The sequence below is a fragment of the Macaca fascicularis genome, chromosome 8, assembly GCF_037993035.2.
Source record: "Macaca fascicularis isolate 582-1 chromosome 8, T2T-MFA8v1.1".
Taxonomy (NCBI): domain Eukaryota; kingdom Metazoa; phylum Chordata; class Mammalia; order Primates; family Cercopithecidae; genus Macaca; species Macaca fascicularis.
Window position 1 is genome coordinate 12,887,904 of NC_088382.1, and position 15,050 is coordinate 12,902,953.

The 15,050-nt window shown below is 42.3% G+C and overlaps 1 protein-coding gene across 3 annotated transcripts in view; it reads left to right on the plus strand.

Moving 5' to 3' along the window:
- The first annotated feature begins 394 nt into the window (after positions 1 to 394).
- Positions 395 to 15,050, plus strand: part of TRMT9B (tRNA methyltransferase 9B (putative)) — a 78,809-nt gene continuing 64,153 nt past the window's right edge. For all 3 annotated transcript variants that reach the window (XM_045397890.3, XM_065518799.2, XM_045397889.3), the window contains exon 1: positions 395 to 760. The gene's annotated coding sequence lies outside the window, so the exon portion shown is untranslated. The remainder of the gene's footprint in view (positions 761 to 15,050) is intronic.

Sequence of the window (15,050 nt, forward strand, 5' to 3'; positions counted from 1 at the left end):
AATTACATGATCACAATAGCAGAAAGATGAAAGAGTGACAGACAAAAGGTAAGAGCGGGAGGATGAAGAGGTAATACTCAAACAGCTTTGGAGATGGAGAGGAAGCTGGCAAATGACACAAAGGATAGCTGGAGGATGACCCAGTTTCCCATGAGGCAAAAGAAACAATGTTGTTTGACATCTTCAGCAAACATTCCAAACTGTAAGGAAGAGGGATGATGGGTTTGTGTTGGTGATAACAGCAAAGTATTAAAGCATGCATAAAATCTTTCACCATAAAGCAACAATTATTCTTGGTAATGCTACCGGGATAACAAGTTTCTACATGTTGTAATGCTGGCAAAGAAAATAGGGTGTGTTTAGAGATTAGATGCCCCATGGACTTGTGGTCATGGAAACAAAAGCAAAGAGCTAACATGGCTACGTGTTGAGGTTGGTATTTGAGGGAACATCCGGCGTGTGTTTTATTCAGTATTGTGTAGTACAGAAAAGGTCACACACTTATATGTCAGAAGTAGATGCATATGAGGCTTTTTTTTCTTTGTTTTATTCTTTTTTCATTTTTTTGTGGGGATTTTTGTTTGTTTTGATTTTTTTTCTTGATGCATATGTTCCTTCAACAGAAACTTATTCAGCACTTCCACGTGCAGTGCTCTGGACTAGACTTTGAGGATCTAAGGCTGAATCCTACACAGTCCTCCCTCTGAGAGAGTGATGAGACCTGCGAGCTCTCCTAGCAACTCTGCAGTCTTCCTTCAAGGTGTGTGTTGCAATTTGGGGTTGCACATTTTAGTTGTGATATTTGTGATTATTTGATTAATGTTTGTCATCCCACGAGACTATAAGTGCCATGAGGGTAGATATCTTATCTGTTTTGCTCCCCCTTGCTTTTCTCACAGACTGCTCAGTATAAAATAAATATCCAGTGAATCTTTGTTGAACAAAATAATACTTTATACGAAGGTTAGAGATAAATGTTACAAGAGGGATATAGATCAGGAACTGATAAATTCCTAGGACAGAAAGATTAATCTAGACAAAAGCTTTTTGTCTGGAATTATCTTTTATGGAAGAGACGGCCTCGAAAATCAGAAAAGCAGATTAAGCAATTATTGTAATCATCTAGGTGGGAAGTAATGGGACATAAACAACTAGAATAGAAACAATAAGAAGGGAGCAGAGTTGATAAATAAAAGCAGTACAGATATAAAATTGTCAGACGGTGGTCACCAGTGGGCTATGAAGGACAAGAAGAGGCAGAGTCTAAGAATGTGCCAGGTGACTGGGAGGATGGGGATTATAGAAGAAAGCAAAGGGCAGCTGCTTTAGGTGCACGGGGGGCAAAGGACCTCAGTTTCATATGTGTTGAGGTCACCCTGATGGAGATGTCAGGCAAGATGAGCATGGGGATCTGCAGGTTTATGAGAAGACCAATTCAGAGATAATAGATTTTTGAGAAATCTACACAGAGTTTTCCTTGCAGTTAGAAAGGTGGATGAGGTTGTCCAGGGAGATTATATAGACAGAAAAACAGAGGACCAAGGACAGGTACTTGAGAAATGATGAGACTTGGCAGGACTAGTTTTTAAAAAGTTCAGGAAGACAGAGAAGTAGCATTTCTCTTTTTTGGTGCATAAAACCCTATGAGAGAAGAAACCATCCTGTTCCCAATGCTGGGAAGTTCCCTATGTACCTTGGGAAGGTCTTCTGGGTTTCACAGATGTGAAGAATATCAGATAAAGGATATCTTGGATAAAGGCAGCAGCTACACACTCTCTGGCAGCAAAATCACTGGAGAACTGAAGGGTTTAGGTTTTAGGAGATGGCAACTGGGACTCCAGCCCATGAACATCCCAAAATGACAAGGAAAGCTCTTGGTTAGCACTCCTGTCTCTAAATTGTGCTGACTAATAAGTAGCTGTGAACTCTTTGATTCTCAGTCCAGTCTGACTGGGTCACTGCGGGGAATCCTTTAAAACTAATGAAGCCATAAAGCTTGAGCTTTGTCTGCCCCTGTTGTTGGAATATTTTGTCTCCAGTGTCCTAAAGATCAGTTTGGGAGACTGGAGACTGGAGCACACCTCACAATTTCTTCCTGTAATCTGAAGCTAAGCTTGCCCGCTCTACCATTCAGCCTGGTGAGGGTTCCACTTCCTTATGCATCAAGATGTTATTCTGCTAAACTAGCTAACATCACTAAAAAAAAAAATGGGATGACTTGGAAAGGTGGAGAAAAGAAGGTAAAAATACAGTAATTTTTTGGTAAGTCTCCATTATGCTAATAATAGGTAAGCACCCCCAATGGCTAAGAGCCTGTACCTTAAACCAGGCCCTTTAATAAAATAGATGGTCAAGGCTGAAATGAATGAAATGGTAACATGAGCATCATGCAGCACATTTTGAGGCTTATGGCAATACATGCATATTAATGCATATATGTGCATTGAGTTCTAAGTGCGAAGGACTGTGATAGCCAATGAGGGTAAGTAAAATAATGGTCAAAAGCTCTAGGAAAAGAACTTACGTGAATTCCTGACTTAAATGCCACACCTTAAGAGACTTCAGGTGTGGAGTAGTTATTACATAAGCTGGAGAAATTTCATGCTTTGCTAGGCAACGGCCTTGTAGTCCACAGGACATGCTAGACTGAACTGGTCACATTTGGAGAGTGTGCAGCCTCTGTGTACCTATGTGTAAGGAAGCACTGGGGCTGCCTCGCTCAGAAAGACGCAGTGAGAAAGGCAGGCACTCAGAGAATCATGGCCAGCCATCTGCAGCCTCAAGGGGTGTGTGCCAGACCCAGGCAGTTGACTAATAAAGAAACTGAGTTAACTGAGAAAGGTCATAATACTATTATATAGTACTGATGCTCCTTGACTTATGATGGGGGGTTACATCCTAATAAACCCATTGTAAATGGAAAGTGTTGTAAAATGCATTTAACACACCTACCCTACTGAACATGATAGCTTGGTTTAGCTTACCCTTAAAATGTGCTCAGAACACTTACATTAGCCTGCACTTGGGCAAAACCATCTAAGACAAAGCCTATTTTATAATAAAGTGTTGAATATCTCATGTAATTTATTGAATTCTGTACAAAAATTGAAAGACAATGGTTGTATGAGTACTAGAAGTATGACTTCTTGTGAATACACATTGCTTTCAAATTATCATAAAGTAGAAATATTGTAAACGAACCATATAATGCAAGGAACATCTGTATATATAATATATATAAAATATATTGCTATATATAAATATATGTATGTATATGACATATAATACAATAATTTATATTATATAAACATAAAATATATATTACATATGAATATATATTCATATTGCATATATATATTTATATTGCATATGAATATATATGAGTATATAAACTATATGCATGATATAATAATAAAATGTAATGATAAAGAAAGTTAAGCAACATACAATGAAGTTGAGTGTAATGTTAGAAAAAAACAGAAGGCCGGGCGCGGTGGCTCACTCCTGTAATCCCAGCACTTTGGGAGGCCGAGGCAGGCGGATCACAAGGTCAGGAGATCAAGACCATCCTGGCTAACATGGTTGAAACCCCGTCTCTACTAAAAATACAAAAAATTAGCCAGGTGAGGTGGCAGGTCCCTGTAGTCCCAGCTACTTGGGAGGCTGAGGCAGGAGAATGGCGTAAACCCGGGAGGCAGAGCTTGCAGTGTGCCGAGATGGCACCACTGCACTCCAGCCTGGGCAACAAAGCAAGACTCCATTTCAAAAAACTAAACAAAACAAAACAAAAAACAAACAAAAAAACCAGAAAACCACGTGTTCAGTGTTTCATAGTTGTCTAATTTATGTTGAGACTATGGCCAACACACTTTACAATTCTTCCTCAGAGAAAACGTATGGTTCTACAAAGACTCTGCTTATTAATAACAATCTTATATGTGGCATCCCTGGCCTATTTGTATTGTTTTCTTTTTCTTTTTTTATATACAAAAATCTCCATTCCAAGAACCCAAGTTAGGAAATGCTATAGGATTGGGTATGACTACCAAGAGTAAAAATCCACTGAAATTTTTTTTAAATGAAAAATGCTAAACCTCACAAATAATGAGAGAATAATACAATAAAGCCCCACGCGTGCACCCAGCATCAGCAACTGTCAATATTTTGACAGTCATTTTTTTATCTATTCCTTTCCCCTTTTTGCTGAGATATGAAAGTGAAATTCTCAGGTACAAAAAGAACATAAATGGTTTAAAAGTCTAGCTATGTTTCTCTAGTGTACAAATTTTCTTTACAGTACATTTTTCTTTCCATTTCCACAACTATTACCCAAATTCTACTGGTGGTCATTGAAATGCCTCTTATGATGGTCTCAACTAGAAAAATCTCTTTGTTTTTCTACCTGCCTCCAAATAAGAAAGACATTGGTAACTCATGTCATAGTTCACGAGTCTCTAGGAATTCTACGTATCTGCTTCAGCCAGTCTGTGAACTTTCAGAAAATATATGCAAATATTTCACATTTGTTTATTATATAAGGGGGTTTCAAAGCTTCTATCAACATTTTCATAGGGGCCCATTACCTACAAAAGGTTAAGAATCTCTGCCTCTATTATATCTTGAAAGCATATCAAATATACTATCTCACTTCCACTCCCTAATTGTATTTATTTATTTATTTATTTATTTATTTATTTATTTTGAGATTGGGTCTCTATCACCCAGGCTGGAATGCAGTGGTGCAAGCATAGCTCACTGCAACTTCAAACTTCTGGGCTCAAGCGATCCTCCTGCCTCAGCCTCCTGAATGGCTGGGATTGTAGGCATGCACCACCATGCCCAGTTAATGTTTTGTATATCTTTCAGAAATGAAATTTCACTATGTTGCCCAGGCTGGTCTCAAACTCCTGGCCTCAAGCGATCCTCCCATCTCGGCCTCCCAAAGTGCTGGAATAACAGGCATGAGCCACCTCACCTAGTCCTTAGCCATTTTTTAATATTTAAATCAGGTACCGGCCACCACTTCCAGGATGCCTTCCCTGACAATGTCACCTACAACTGATTTCTCGCATGGTTTCTTGCAAAAGTTAAGCTAGGTTACTTTCCTGTTTATCACAGTTGCTCAATCACTGGACAAGTATTTATCAGGTCCTACTATTTGCCAGGCACTATCCTATACTTTAGGTATACTTTGTCGCCTGATGCACTGTTAGAAGAGGACAAGGAACATCACAGTATCCAACACATCTTCTGTGTCCAAGGACATATTGCAGTTGTAGCTCCAGTGAATGGAAGCAAAAGGATGAGCAGTTGCATTTCTGTAGCTGGCGTTCAGCTCAAGAATACCAGACTCGTGGTGTTTTTTATTTTATTTTATTTTTTTCTTTCTTTCTTTTTGAATGTGAGGCCTTTACAGAAAAAGAAAATGTCAATCTGATTATCCAGGGCATGACGATAAAGAGAAGCCCAAACAAATGTTCCCCCACTCTACCCCACTCAATATACTGTGGCACTAGAAAACCATTCCAGAATCAGAAACTATATGCTGATCTCCACCAACCCTCTTAGTAGCACCTGAAATAGTCCAGCGTCTATGTGAGACCTGTAGTTGGGTCCCCACAAATAACCTGTTATAGACCAGTGTCTATGTGAGACCTGTAGTTGGGTACCCATAAATAACCTGGACTGGAAAAAACAGCTCGACATGAACTCTGCCCCCTAGGCAGGGGATCAGGAGCACGAACCTCTATACCAAGGGCGGCAGAGCGGTTACTAAACGTGCTCGTTTTTCGTCACTGGGAACGTGCATTGTTAAAGTGCATAGGTCCCTGATGATAAGGGAGTTGTTTAATAATAGGCGGTTGGAGATATTATCACGTTAGGGACTTGGAAGAAAGTAATTAACGCTATTGTAACAGAAGCAATGGGGGGAGGGAAGGTTTGTGTCCAGTTTTGGGCAAAAACTTATAAGTTCCACCCGCCTTTTGATGGATGCTTTTTTGATGGGGCTTGTTTTGCAAAACTCAACAGATAAGTCATGCTGTGTACTGGAATGATTTGGAGCGTCTAAGCCGTGGCACCCTACTTAATCCCCCATCTCCAGTTATCCCAATGGACCGACCCCAAGGGGGCATTTCCGCTGAAGTCCGGGGCTGTAAAAATTAAGTGAGAAAAGCCTCGCTAAAGTCACACGTCGCCGTCACCCCAGGTACTACGCTGATGCGCTTCGGGCCGACCAGGTGCGCCTGCCGGGGCGTCTTCTACGCAGGACGGGCCACGCCGAGAGACATCGGCAACAAGGGCAAGGCGGGAGGCCGGAAGGTCACCCCTGTCCCCGGCCGGGCGGGCGCGGCCCAGCCTCACTTCCCGGGCACGTTCGGGCGGGGCGATTGCAGGGAACGAAGCGGGGAGGCGACAGTCCCCGGCTCCGCCGCCCGCCAGCCCGCCTTCCCTGCCCGGAGGCGCCGCAGGCCTGGGTTCCGGGACAGCTGAACCGGAGCGCCGCCTCCCGAAAGGTGAAGGCAGCCCGGGGAGGCGGGGACGGCGACTGGGGCGGGGGCCGCTGGCGGTCTCCCCGCGGCTGTCGCGGGGCCAGCCCAAAGCCCCGGATCCCCGGGAGCTGCGCTTCCCGCGCGGGGCGCCGGAGTAGGGCGGACCAAGCTGGCCTGCGGCTGAGGCGGGAGGAGCGGCTAGCAAAGCACCCCCGAGCGGGCCCAGGCGCGGGAGGCAGGGGCTCGCTGCAACTTCTCTTTGGAAGCCCCTACACTAGCCCGGGCCCGCGCGCGCGCTCCCCCACGGCCACGCGCGCACCCTGCCGCCCGCTCCTCCGCGCGCCCTCCGTCTATTTTTTCCTCTTCCTTTCATCCTCACACTCTAAAATAGGTCAAGGGGTGGAAGTTACACCTGGTGCAGCCCTCGGCTCTGATGCAAAAGCAGCTTTTGCCCCTGGCTGCGGGACAGCAATGTGACTACTCGCATCGGGAGAGCTGCTGTCCGTCCCCACACCGTGCAGAAAGCGCCGGCGACTCGGGCGCTGACAATGGTCTGCAGAGGGGAGCGGAGAGAAGCCTCTATTCCACCCTAGATCCGCCGCCTCGGCGCCCGCCCGCGGGGAGGAGGGGGCGCGACAAGTCATCTAGCGCGTGCTCCGGAGCCCGCGCCCGGGTCCGGCCGCCTGGGTGAGTTCCTGGTCCTCCCCTGCCTTTCGGTAGCCCAGGGTGGCCTGTTTACCTTGCAAACTTAGATACGATCAAAAGAGGCGAGACTGCCATGCCGTAAGGGATTGAGGGATGTGCTTTGGGTGTGAGATCAGATAAATCAGAATTCAGAGATAAAGAACATGTCTAGTGCCTTAAAGGTTAAAATGGATTCGTATTTTTTCATGGAGTGCACGTGTATCTTTCCCTGGGGAACTGATTTTTAATTAGTAAGAGGCAAAGAACTAAGATAACTTGAAGCCAGAAAGTTTTCAAAACTCACGATGAAAATACAGTTTAAGAAGGAATGCCAAAATAGGAAGGTAAGGATTTGTATGATATTATTTGCTATGTGTGGGATTTGTTTGTTTGTTTGTTTGACGGAGTCTCTCTCTGTCACCCAGGCTGTAGTGCAATGGCACGATCTCGGCTCACTGCAATCTCCGCCTCCCGGGTTCAAGCAATTCCCCTGCCTCAGCCTCCTAAGTAGCTGGGATTACAGGCACCCGCCACCACGCCTGGCTAACTTTTGTGTTTTTAATAGAGACGGGGTTTCAACATGTTGGTCAGGCTGGTCTCCAACTCCTTACCTCGTGATCCGCTCACATCGGCCTCCCAAAGTGCTGGGATGGGGCCCGGCTGGGTCTTTTTATATTACCTGGGTTCTTTGTGATAAATGATGTGAGCCCACAGTGCTCTATGTAGAAAGAAGATAAGGCTGTAAACGTCTACTTGCAGAGCTTTATGTTAGGTGGTGGGCATGAATTTAAATGTACATTGAAAATTTAGTGTGTAGAAAGAGCTAAAATATATCTACACTGTTTTAGGTTAAGATTTTGGTAATATTACAGCTAACCATTGGCATTTAACCCTGTTTCAGCAACTAAAAGTGCTATTATTCATGTGACATCAGCAAATGGAAGCCTTTATCTTTCTATTTTTTATTATTTATTTGTTTGTTTCTTTGTTTGTGTTTGAGATGGAGCCTCACTCTGTCACCCAGGCTGGGGTGCAGTGATGCGATCTTGGCTCACTACAACCTCTGTCTCCTGAGTTCAAGCGATTCTCCCGCCTCAGCCTCCCCAGTAGCTGGGATTACAGGTGCAAACCACCATGCCCAGCTAATTTTTTTTTTTTTTTTGTATTTTTAGCAGAGAGGGGGTTTCACCTTGTGGGCCAGGCTGGTCTCAAACTCCTGACCTCAAATGATCCACCCACCTCGGAAGCCTTTATCTTTTAGCTAATGAATGGTTAACTTGTTTGAAGTTTGGGGAAGGGAGAGTTGGAGCTTTCTCTGTCCTTGATGACTGGCTGAAGGTAAATACAGGGTAAAGAACTGTCCAGTATTATGAGTGGTGCCTTAGAGTTGCTCATAGCAAGATCACTTAGGAGAATGGAAGTGGCTGTCAGATGGTCATTGGTTACCTATAACTTATTTGAAGGAGACCTTGAGAAGTTGGGACATATCTTGTCACTGAGGAAATTATGCCAAAGAACTGCTGCTTTATTAACGCATTTGATCAGATTTGAGAAGGGAGCTTTGTATACACTCTTTTTCTAACTCCAAAGAAATTTTTTTTTCTAGAAAGATTCAATTGCCGTAATCATGTCCTTTGGAAATGTGCCGTTTTGCGTGTATATCTTAATATGGAAAAAGTTCCAAGGTAGTTCAAAGGTTTTAATAAAATTTTACTTACCAGAGGGATGTGAAATTGGGAATACCCTGTGTGGATAGTTAACTCTGCCTTAAATTGGAAGGTCAATGGGAGCAAGGATCTTCCCAGTATATCTTAAATCTCTGTGTATGTGTATCTTTGACAGCCATATCTTACTGGAGATTGCAAGGGTTGTAAAGAAGTAGACCAGACCTTATAGTATTTCTGATAGGTGGATATGTGGATGCTTAAATGCATTTCACTTGTAAAGAATTTATATGCTCCTTTAGAGAACTAGTCTCCACAATTTGAAACAGATTTATGAAGAAGACTCTATCATTGCTTTAAAGAAGACACAAGCAAGACATACTTGGCACTATACAGGCTCATAATGTTGAGAGCAAAATGCAATTAAATGCCTGTGTTTACTACATGTCAAAGTTCTCATTTGTATTTTTAAACAGGAATTGAGTGAAAGCTCTCACTGCAATTAAGCCCCTGGTATAATACATTATTGAAATTAGGCTGTCAGCACTTGTCTGTGCAATCTTATGTTTTCACTTGTAGATAAATTAGGAATTCTTCTGAAAAGAATGGCATGAAAGCATTAAGATAACTGGAGAATTCATTTAAGGACAGACTGAAGAGTGATGCCAAATGGCCAGTTAAATGTCCTTCAGCTTTTGTGATTCACTTCTCTTGATGCCATAGAGAAAGTACATTGCATAGACCTCCTAGCGGAGACGTCTTCAAAAGGAGTTAACATCATTGACTTTGGATACTCACTTCTCATCCAGAGAAACTTCTAATCACTCAAAGAAAGCATTTTAAGAGTTTGAACTGGATCACCTGGATTGAAGCCCAGCTCTGAGCCATTTCCTTGTCTGTGAAATGGAGATAATGACACCTCCCCAGGTGGCTATGGAGCAAATGACTAGGTGTAAAATGCTGAGTACACAGTTGGCACATTGTGAGCAGTCATAAAGAGGGGTTTATAACAAGAAGTAGGAATATGTTGACTAAATATCATCTCCTGGAGGCTGCAGAGAGGTTGCTGCCTAATTGACTCTAGAACTGAATATATGGGTCACTGGTTCAGTTCCCCATCTGGGTATACTGAATATATTCCTAGTATACTCCTATAGCATAGAGTATAGAGTATGTTGTACTCTTAGTAACCAGTGTCCTTTGGGAGCCAGAGGCTGTCACACTTGCATCTCCTCCACCCTAGACAGGCCTTTGACTCAGCTAGGTTAAAGAAGTAACCTGTGGTTGTTTTTAGAGATGATGATGAGGTGGTGGGGGGAGATGGGCACTTGAGGGGTTTGGTGTATGGTCCTCTTCACACATATGCGTGGTTTTCTTCTCTTTGCTTTTCCCTGTTCCCTTCTATCCTCCCTTCTTTTCTCTCTAAGGGTCCGGACGATTATTTCCCAGCCTTTGTTAATATGTCTCGGCATCAACCCTAGGCCCTAAAGGGTTGTTAGTCCTGATTTGGGTGGTCCTGGAAGGTGCAGCCTTTGAGCTTTTTGTTCTTAAAGGTGTAACTGCGAATGTCAAATAGGCACAACCTTTGCCACTTCCATGGTTCTTCTGGGGTGTGACGTCCCATCTTGCTATATTGAATGTGCTCATTTCTACCTTCTCTTTCTTCTCCGTCAAGTTGCAGATAATGGAAACTATCCTAACTATTTCAAGCATGAAGGGGTTGAATATGAGAATTAGGTGCTCACAAGAAGGTTGGAATGAAGGTTGCAACTGAAAGTAGAGGAGGGGACCTGGCCTGAGCCTCATGTCTTGGCTCCTAGGCAGCAAGCTTGATTGGCCCCCAGGGTTGCTGCTGTCATTGCCACAGCCTGGGGGATGGGAATCAGAACCACCACTAGAACTGCTAACATCAAGGGTGCACCTTTCGGGCTATGTTCCATTGATCAGAGAGGCTGCTGCAAAATGCCTCTCCACCCTAGGAAGCTAGTGACTGAACATTGCTACCAACAACAAAAACAAGGAAGCAAATGTTTTCCTTAGATGCTCTCCACCTTCCTTCTTACCCTGCTCATCTCCCTGGAAGAACACTGTGCCCAGAACCCTAGCTGCAAGGGACTCTGGGAAATGCAGCTTATAGGTTTCTAGCCTCAAAGATAGAGGGATGCACACCTGAAGGAGATAGGAGTGAATGTTGTGTGACAATCCATCATGCCTAACACATATCTAAAATATATTTCATCCAAGATTTGGCTAGAATATTTATTTTTAAAGCTGGTAGAGATTGACTTTGGAAAGGTAAGAGGATATGTTGTAAAAAATTTTTAAAGGAGTTAGTTGCTAACCAGTTACCTTTTCAAACAGATGGATGTTATCCTTTTGCAACTGAAATTGCTGGAAAAAGCATCAAGCAAATGAGTAACTAAAAATTACCAAGCGCCTGTCTCTGCATGTGGTACTAATTGAATGGAAATAATGTTCCTTAGGTTTGGTTTCATCATCAAGGTAAAATATTAGGAAAATGATTTTTAAAAAATTATTTTTCCTTCTCAAAGCCACAGATAGTCTACTCATTTAATGAACCACAATACAAAGGAAGACAATAATGTCCTAAGAGAGAAATAATAGCACCTGGCTTGCTAGTTCTTTCGTCAGATGAATTATCTGTGTTTTTCCCAAATCCTTCTCTCCCCTGTAACTTTCAGCATGCTCATTTTAAGGATTACAGGAATAGACATGACTTGTTTATTGGAGAATAACATAAGAGTATGCTTGAGTTCACTTTAATTACTTATTTCATACCCTAGTGCCTGTCAGATTCCTTTTTTTCCAAACTATTGAAGTAGATATGATTGGATCTCTTCTATTTTTAAGCAATAAATTACCAGTTCATTTGCACTTACAAATTACATTAGCACATCAAGGGATGGTCTTGATTATTGAACAAAATTGTGTTATATTTACCTCTGATATTTGGAGTTGGAAAATGAGAGAAGATATTCATCCAGAGGGTGGATAACAATAAGGTTATGATAGTATGGTCCTTTTATTATAAGTGCAGAACAGTAGGTTACTCGAAGAGAAAGTGGTGTGTTCTCTCATGGTGAGGTGGAAGATGGAAATAATTGAAACATGAACATATTTCTGACTTCAGGGAATATTTGTTGATATTTTTAACAACAGCAAAGAGGTAGCCAAGAGAGACAAGAAATAGCAACTGTCTGGAACCATGTATTTCTCTTCTCTGTTCCCTTTAACACAGAGCTAGTGAAGTAGGAGAGCTTGACAAATGTTAGAGGGTTTTAGTGTTTAGAGAAATCATGTGTCTATAAGAAATGAGGACTACTTTTGTTGCTCTAATCAGTGTTCAGAAAGTAATCAGAAGCCTTTAAAATTTTATCAGAGCCTATAACTTTCCATGGGACATCAAATTTATGATTAGAGTAATCCAAGAAAACACAGGTATGTTCTGAATGTTAAGGCATTTGCATACAAAGATGGCAATTCAATGATTTATACAATTATGAAATAGATCTAGGGTGATCAGATGACTTATTGTTCAAGCCAGGACACTTTTGAGAGTGAAGAGGGAATGATTAGTGATTGCCCTGAATACAGAAGCATAAATAGAGACTGCCTCAGCAAACCTTGGGGTGACCAGGACTTAATGGTCACCCAAGATTAAGGTGCTAGTATTATACCTTGATTGCATTAACTGCAATACTGATTTTTAAAAATTGTAATAAAATATACATAGAATGAAATATACTATTTTAACTGTTTTTTGAGTGTACAGTTCAGTGACCTTTATTTTTACATTGTTGTGCAACCATCGCCACCATCCATCTCCAGAATGTTTTTATCTTCTCAAAGTGAAACTCCATACCCATTCACCCATAACTCCCCATCCCTCCTCCCCACAGTACCTGGCAATCACTCTGTCTATATACGTTTGATTATTCTAGGAACCTATATGACATGGCTTGGCTGGGCACCCACCCAAATCTCATCTTGAATTGTAGCTCCCACAATTCTCAACATGTCATGGGAGGGTCCTGGTGGGAGGTAACTGAATCATGGGGGTGGGTGTTTTCCCTGCTGTTGTGATAGTAAGTCAGTCTCATGAGATCTGATGGTTTTATAAGGGGGAGTTTCCCTGTACCAGCTTGCAGCTCTCTTGCCTGCTGCCAATGTAAGACATGACTTTTACTTTCCGCCACGATAGTGAGGCCTCCCCAGCCACTGTGAGTCCATTAAACTGTGAGTCCATTAAACCTCTTTTTCTTTATAAATCACCCAGTCTCGGGTATGTCTTTATCAGCAGCGTGAAAACAGACTAATATACTATATAAGTGGAATCATATAGTATTTGTCCTTTTGTGATTAATTTATTCCACGTAGTACAATATTTTCAACGTTCATCCATGTTAGAGTGTATATCAGAATCTCCTTCCTTTGTAAGGCTGAATAGTATCCCATTGTCTGTTTATGCCACATTATGCTTATCCATTCAGCTGCAGTTCGGATACATGGCTTGCTTCCACCTTTTGCCTATTGTACATAATGCTGCTGTGAACATGAGTGTACAGATATCTCCTAGAGTCCCTGCTTTCAGTTCTTTTAGGTATATACCCAAGTATTGGTTTTTAAATGAAGAAATTAAAAATGGAAGGAAAAGAAGGCATTCTTTTCCTCTGTAAGATATTTCTGATTCTGTTCCTCCAGCATAGTACTGCATCACATTGGTGCCCAGCTATGCCTCTGTAGGATTCATCAGAAAAATCAGGTAATTCAAAGAAACTACCGCTGAAAAAAGCACCCAAGATCTTAAATTTCATCTCCATACAAGAAAGGAAGCTAGTTTTTCTGTAACAACTACCATGATGCATCAACCACAGGTGTGTGTCTCTAAATGAACAGGGCTGGCATCTACAATGTCAGAATCTGAACAAAGTGAATGATGACCTTCAGTAGTACAAAGAACCAGCATGAGATTGAACAGAATAATTCTCCATGTTACCTATACACCATGGAATACTATGCAGCCATAAAAAGGATGAGTTCCTATTCTTTGCAGGGACATGGATGAAGCTGGAAACTATCATTCTCAGCAAACTGTCACAAGGACAGAAAACCCAACACCACATGTTCTCACTCATAGGTGGGAATTGAACAATGAGATCACTTGGACATAGGGTGGGGAACATCACACACTAGGGCTTGTCAGGGGTGGGAGGCTGGGGGAGGGATAGCATTAGGAGAAATATCTAATGTAAATGATGAGTTGATGGGTGCAGCAAACCAACATGGCACATGTATACCTGCGTAACAAACCTGCACGTTGGGCACATGTACCCTAGAACTTAAAGTATAATAAGAAGAAGAAGAAGAAGAATTCTCCATGTGACCAAGACCATCTTTGTAACACAGGGGACCATGAACTTCCGGAGTGAAAGGGTACAGACTAACAACTACAGGTTGAGCATCCCTAACCTGAAAATCCAAAATCTGAAATGCTCCAATATCCAAAAATTTTTGAGCACTGACATGATATGCCACAAGTGGAAAAATCCCACACCTGACTTTCCTTGACAGATTGCTGTCAAAACGCAGTCCAAACTTTGTTTCATGAATACAATTATTTTAAAACATTATATAAAATTACCTTCAGCTATGTGTATATAAATCACAAATGAATTTTGCTGGTTTATATCTATGCAAATATGCCACAATTGGAAACATTTCTGATCCCAAGGATTTTGTCCTCTCCTCTCCTCTCCTGCCCCTTTTTCTCTTTTCCTTTGTTTTTGTTGTTGTTGTTTGTTTGTTTGTTTGACAGAGTCTTGCTCTGTAGCCCAGGCTGGAGTGCAGTGGCATCATCGTAGCTCACTGGAACTCAACCTCCTGGGCTCAAATGATCCTCCTGCCTCAGCCTCCTAAGTAGCCGGGACCACAGGTTCATGCCACTACACCTAGCTAATTTTGTTTACTTTTTGTATATACTAGGTGTCACAAAAAGCCTACTTTGCCCAGGCTGGTCTTGAACTCCTAGGCTCAAGTGATCCTCCCACCTCAGCTTCCCCAAGTGCTGGGATTACAAATGTGAGCCACCGCGCCTGGCCTGGTCCCAAAGATTTCAGAAAAGGGATAGTTAATCTGTATCTGTTGATTTGGAAGCTGAGATGAAAGGAGACAGGCTACAACAGAATAGGGA